Source organism: Carlito syrichta, unplaced genomic scaffold, assembly GCF_000164805.1.
Source record: "Carlito syrichta isolate Samal-C Ts95f unplaced genomic scaffold, Tarsius_syrichta-2.0.1 Scaffold301614, whole genome shotgun sequence".
NCBI lineage: Eukaryota > Metazoa > Chordata > Mammalia > Primates > Tarsiidae > Carlito > Carlito syrichta.
In genome coordinates, this window is record NW_007245710.1 from 86,810 (window position 1) to 93,699 (window position 6,890).

The window sequence follows — 6,890 nt, forward strand, 5'->3', positions numbered from 1 at the left end:
ATAATCAAACCTTTTTGCCATTTTTCTTTAAACTTCTTTTTCTTTTTTCTTTCTTTCTTTTTTTTTTTTTGAGTTGGAGGTCTCACTCTGTTGCCCAAGCTGAGGGTAGTGGCATGATCACATTGAGGCTCACAGCAGCTTCTACCTCCTGGGCTCAGGCAATCCTTCCACCTCAGCATCCTGAGTAGCTGGGACTACAGGCATGTGCCACTATGTGTAGCTAATTTTTTTTTCTTCTGTTTTTTTTTTTTTTTTTTTTGAGAGGAGTTTTTGCTACATTGCTCAAGTTGGTCTTGAACTCCTGGGCTCAAGTAATCTGCCAACCCTGGCCTCCCAAAGTGCTGGGATTACAGGTGTGAGTAACTGCACCCAACCACAGTTTTCTTTTTAATAAAAAAAAACTTTCTTACCCCCAAAATTATGTTTCCTATTTAAATCTTTATCTTTTACTGTAATATAAGCTCAGAAGAGCCAAGTCCTACTTTAGGTTTGCTTACAATTTTGTTAGGCAGTTATTTTAATGACATTTATTGAAAAATATGTTTCTCCACTGATGCGAAATGTCACCTTTATAATTTGCAGGCTGAGTATACCTTATCTGAAATGCTCAAGACCAGAAGTGTTTCAGATTTGGTTTTTTGGATTTGGGAATATTCATATTATACTTACTTGAGCATCTTTAATCTGAAAATCTGCCATCCAGAATGCTTCAATGAGTGTCATGCTGGTGCTCAAAAGTTTTAGATTTTGAAGAATTTCAGATTTCTGGATGAGAGATGCTCATCCTGTACTGAATTCTTACATATAATTGAGTGTGTTTCTGCAACTAATAATACTATTTTTAAAAACCGATTTCTGGTCCAAACAGTTCAGGGTTCAAGAATAAAAAGAAAGTCGGGCTCGGTGGCTCAGCCTGTAATCCCGTGCTTTGGGAGGCTGAGGTGAGTGAATTGCCTGAGCTCGTGGGTTTGAGACCCGCCTGGGCAACTCGGCAAGACCTCATCTCTACAATTAAAAAAAAAAATCAGCCAGGCATGGTAGCACGTGCCTGTAATTCCAACTACTCGGAAGGCTGAGTGGATGGATCACCGGAGCCCAGCAGGTAAAGGCTGTGGTAGTCGGAGTGGCCACTGCACTCCAGTCTGGGTGACAGAGTGAGACTCCGACTTAAAAAAAAAAAAAAAAGAATAAAAAGAATGACAGTGAGTATCAACTTTCTTCACATTTTGCTTTACTAATTATTGCACAGTAGCTTTAATTTCATTCATGAGTGTATCTAATCTGTTTAGGTTAAACATTGGGTTTTCTTAACAGAAGCAATTTAAAATGTGAAGTTTGATCCTGCATGAACACTTGCATCTTTAAGCATAATGATTATTTCCATAACTGTTTTTCATGTAATTGATGAAGTCAGGAAAGGCATCAGTGGATCATGTCACTCTTCTGCTTACCTTTTAGGTGATCTGTGAGTCAGATGCTCCAACAAGGATGCTCTTCTTGAGCACTTCAAAGAGACTAAGCCTCCAGAAATGGTCCAGAACTGGATTGAGTTCCTTAGTGGTGAGCTGCTGTGTAGAAACCAAGAACTGAATTCTGTTTAAAAGATTGTGGAAAAGTTTAAAATCCTTTCGAAAGGAACCTATAGAACATAGATAGAAGATTGTTTAATTTCTGTTTTTTGTTGTTTTTTTTTTTTTGAGTTGGAGTCTCACTCTGTCACCCAGACTGGAGTGCAGTGGCTGCTCCCGGCCACCGCAGCCTCGACCTGCTGGGCTCCGGCAATCCTTCCGCCTCAGCCTTCCGAGTAGCTGGAATTACAGGCATGTGCTACCACGCCCGGCTGATTTTTTGATTTATTGTAGAGATGAGATGAGGTCTTGCTGCCCAGGCGGGTCTCGAACCCGTGGGCTCAGGCAATCCACTCACCTCAGCCTCCCAAAGGCGCGAGATTACAGGCTGAGCCACCGAGCCCGGCTGATTGTTTAATTTCTTAGGCAGACTAGAAAGTTACCAGTCACTGAGTGGGGAAAAGACTGGTTTGTATGAAAGTTCATCCTCTTTCACAAGACTGAGCAGTTACTGAGTGAGATGTCATATTCTTCCTTGGCGCTCCCAGCATTCTTGATCAAAATCACTATGTGCTACCTTATTCTGGAGGGGCTAGATAAGCCATGGTAATAAATAACCTAAAAAAGCCAGAGGGAGAATGAAGTAGCCTGTGACTGACTTAACAGCCTGAAGGAGACATCCACTGTTATTTGAAGCCGCTAAGGTTAACCATCTGGCCAGTACCAGTCACTATCATCAAAGGAGAAAGTGGCTCTTAAAGTTTCCACTCAGAGGTGACATGTGGCTCATGTTTCATTGATTAGAGCAATCACAGGACCTCCTCTAACTTTAGGGAGACAAGAAAATACAACTTTAAGGAGGAAAACCTGAAAAATTTGCTTGACAGCACAAATGACGATTTACATGCAAGTTGTGTATTGATCTAATCTCCTAGATGGGAAGCTCCTTCAGAATGGGACAAAAGCTGTCTTGTTCTTCTTTTCTACTATTACATAAAACATAACTTTCACATGCATTTATTGTCATTTCATTTCATGTTCAAACATATTGCTGTTTAGACTGCTTTAAACAATTGGCAGCCTGAGCAACATAGCAAGACCTCATCTCTCCAAAAAGAAAAAAAAATTATCCAGTTGTGGTGGTACAAGCTGGTAGTCCCAGCTACTTGGGAGGCTGAGGCAGGAGGATCATTTGAGTCCAGGAGTTCAAGTCTGTGGTGAACTATGATCATGACACTGCATTCCAGCCTGGGCAATATAGCAAAATCCTATCTCAGAAGAAAACAGGAAACAATTGCAGAGTTTCTAAAGTAATAGTTCTGTTATGAGAATGTTTTTCTGTCAGCAGGGGAAAATATATATTATACTGCCATATATATAAATATATATACATATATATGTGTATGTGTATATATATATGGGGTGTCAAAAGCATATACACATTTTTAGAGATGTTACCCATATATTACTTTTCGAAGTTGAATTAAATTATGGTAGCAATGTGTAGTATGACATTTGCTCAACTGTGCTTCCGCCATTTTCTTAGATCGTCTTTCCTGTCACATGGTGATTGCTAGCATTCATTTTATTAATGCCATCTTTTGAGTGGACCGTCATACTTGCTAGGTATCTAAAAGTGTTAGGTCTGTGGACCTGTGTGCTGAGTCAGTGCCGCAGGTAAGATGCAAAGACTTGCACAGAAATTACACTGGAAAATATAGTCTATTTAGAAAGACGATTAGAGAGCCAGAGAAATGAGATGCACCTCCCCAAGGGAGAGCAAAAGCATGGCGGCCACTGCTTGAGGTTGAATTCTTTTTAAATCTTCCCTTTGGTGTGGGAGTGGGTTAAGGTGACTGGGTGGTGGTCTGTTTTACATCATCATGAAGGGGCAGGCAGGTGGGTAGGTTAGTCAGGTAACTGTTGCCATGGTGATGGGGTCTGTCTGTCTGTGTCACATAGGTCATGAAGGACTGCTTTATGTGATGGGATCTGTCTGTGTCACGTAGGTTATCCTGGTTCTTTATGGCTAAAAGACAAACTTGGAATAGAAAAATAAATAGGACAAAGCAGTCTTCGGGGAAGAGGTTGTAAATTATCAATACCTATCTCTGAGAAAATGGTTCTGTCTTTGGCTAATGACTAGTGTGTAAATTAAAGTGAACTGCTAGAAAAACATGCTAAAGCTAAGCAATGTTAAAATGACTGCTCTTTGGCTAACATTATTTCATTCAATTTTCCATTTTGGCATTTCATCCTTTCAATACGTAAGGTGTATATATATTTTTGGAGGGGTGTGTGTGTGTGTGTGTGTGTGTGTGTGTGTGTGTGTGTGTGTATTCTTTTTGGTTAGTCAAGTGAAGCAGTGGGAGTGGAGAAGAAACAAAGAACTCTGTAACTGGTTGTGATCAATTAGTGGAAACACCACTGCACTTGGAGCAGCTGATTTTGTTTTTCTATTTGGTTATTTAAGTACATACACTCCACTCCATTCTTAGGTAATAGGGCAATAATGGGCATTTTACACTTAGGAAAAGCTTCATTCTTCCTTCTTATTGATAGAGAAAATAAATGTATTCTTGATAATTTTGTATTTTTGTTCGACAACCCTTTTGAAGATCTGACAATATTTCTTTTTATCTCACTGAGTAAAAGAATCCTTAACTCTATGCTTTTCCTCCTTTTTGCTTGTAATATTAAAGTTATCCTCAATTGCAGTTTCTTTTGCAAGAATCTTTAAAAATTACTTTACCTCTTTGATGAGGGTTTTTTTGGTTAAAATTAGATTATGTAAACTGCAAATCCACTTCTATACAACACATCACAATACTCTTCACGGTGTCAATACTCTCTGGTGAGCCTTCCCTGTGTGCCTGTGTGCCTGTCAGTGACACGTAGCCATTGAACAAAGACTCAGTGAGGACATTAATGCCAAGTCCATGTTAAATATTAGCGAATATAATTTTCTTTTAACTAAAAATAGAAGTGCTGATAACTTTCCACTATGCCCTGACTGATATTTTGTTCATTCTCTTAGTGATCACTGGCCCAAGGAGTTGCTGGGTGATTCTCATGTTGGGCTACATTCCTGCTTCTGGAGGTATTAAATAGAGGTTGCAATTTAGTTCCCAACTAGCAGAAAGAAGAGTTTCTAAAGTTGCATTGACTTTTTTGGCAGATGCATCACAGCGCTAAGATTCCCTTCGTGGAATGTTGCAGGGTTTGCCTTAACTTTCCTTTATTGATATTCACGTTGGTGCCAAGTAGCACTGTGGACATGTTTCCAGACTCTCTTTCTTTATATTCTTTCACATTTGCTAACGGCACATTGGTCTTGGGTTTAATACCATGTCCTTGGTCACCAAATTTCTTTTGACAGTTTTTATACCATAAATCAGTACGACACACAAGAGGGTTGAGTCTCAACATGAAAGATGACTGTAGACTTCTTAAATTTACCTGTTAAGTAATATTTCATGAATGAAGCATATCAATATAAATGCTACCTGAACTTGGCCATCCACCTGGGCTGCTGTTGCACTGTTCCCACTTGACTGAGCCAGGGAAAGATGAGAAATCTAAAAGCTCTTCTCAGAAGTATTTATTTAGGGTTTTTAAAACAGAATGTCCATTTGGATGAGAAATTTTGATAAAATGTGAGGCTAATACTTAGCATTTTTTTCTTTTTTTTTAACAGTATCATATGAGTTTCAGTTGAGCCATTTATGCCAGAACATTGCCTGTAACAATTTAGTTGCTCTTGACATATATGAGAAATGCTGCCATTTCAGCAAAAAGGAGATAAGAGTGGGAGAAGGAGAAAAAAGGATTTTTTTTAAAGATTACGAAAATACTTGTTGACACTATGAAAGGATCAAGGTATCAGCTTGCTGATTAGCATTTTTTATTATAAGATATATGAAATATAACATTCACCATTTTAACCATTTTTAAGAATACAGTTCTGTGATCACTAGTTGATTTTTAAATTTAAAAAAAATTGTAGTTGCTTCAAGATACTATGTGGGGCTAGGCTCATGCCTGTAATCCAGAGCTTTGGGAAGCTGAGGCAGGACATCAGCTTAAAGCCAAGAGTTTAAGACCATCTTGGGCAACATAGTGAGACCTCATCTTACAAAATAAAAAATAATAATAATAATAAGCTGGGCATGGTGGTTCAGGTATGGTCTCAGCCACTTGGGAGATTGAGACAGGAGATGGATTGAGTCCAGGACTGTGAGGTTGCAATGAGTTATGGTTGCACCACTACACTCCAGTCTGGGTGACAGTGAAACTATGTCTCTTAAAAATAAATAAATCAATAATTTTTTTCTCCTTTTATCCAAAAAAAGAAAAGATAGTATGTGGCATCAAATACCAGTTATTACACCATGACTGACATGGGTGCTATGAAACTTAAAAAAGATTTCCAGACTATTTGCAGAACAGGTGTATATAGTGTCTAATGACTTGGTAACAGATTAGAGTTTAGCCGTCTAGTTCCCTGAAAGCTCAGGAGTTCTAAGAGAAGAGAAATTCTTGGGAACTTGAATGGTTGGAAGAGGAAGTAGGGCTAGGATTAGGCCTTCAAAGGGTAAGGCTGAGACACAAAGAGGGAAGTGGCCCTGTTCAGAGGAATTAGGGACAGTGCTGACATTGGTGAATCTGTCCTTACACAGCCAAGTCTGTTTCTGCTACTTGGTTTTCAGAACTCTATACTATCCTGTATTTTTGAGGGAAGCATACCTAGGTGAGAAAATGAATGCAAAGAAAGAAAATGAAGAGGACAGCTCAGTCTTGTGGTTACTTCTGAGGCAGAGACAACACAGGAGGCATTTAGTATGAAAATCAGGAATGCTATGAAACTAAAGAATGTTTTCATAAAAAACAAAACAGCAGTTTCTTTGCCTGGGGTACAGGATGCCCAGGGGTTCATTTTATTCTTCCTTCTACTGTACATATATGCATGTTAAAATGATTGATACATTTTAAACATTCTCAAATATTTCTTGACTTAAAATTAGTAAGTATACAGATATTTGTGGCAGGACTTTGAAAATGTTAAAGATCCCTTTTGTGAAAAATCGCCTTCTGGCTTTCTGAAATCTTAAGATGTGGTTGATCAGTTTGATCACAAGGTGTCATGAGACTGCCAAATGACATAAAGCTGCTTGTAGTTTTGTAAAATGATGTCAAGGAAGATAGAAGTTATTTTCCATGAAGTGATTTAGGTACCTCAAACTATAAGAACCTTGGAAAATGCAGGAGACACCCTTATGAAAATTGGAACTGGCAACCAATTCTTGATCAAAACCCCAAGTG

General features: G+C 38.7%; 1 pseudogene; it reads left to right on the forward strand.

The window, feature by feature from the left end:
• Window positions 1–1,404: 1,404 nt before the first annotated feature.
• The window catches only part of LOC103257196, an 11,033-nt pseudogene continuing 5,547 nt past the window's right edge, over window positions 1,405–6,890 (forward strand).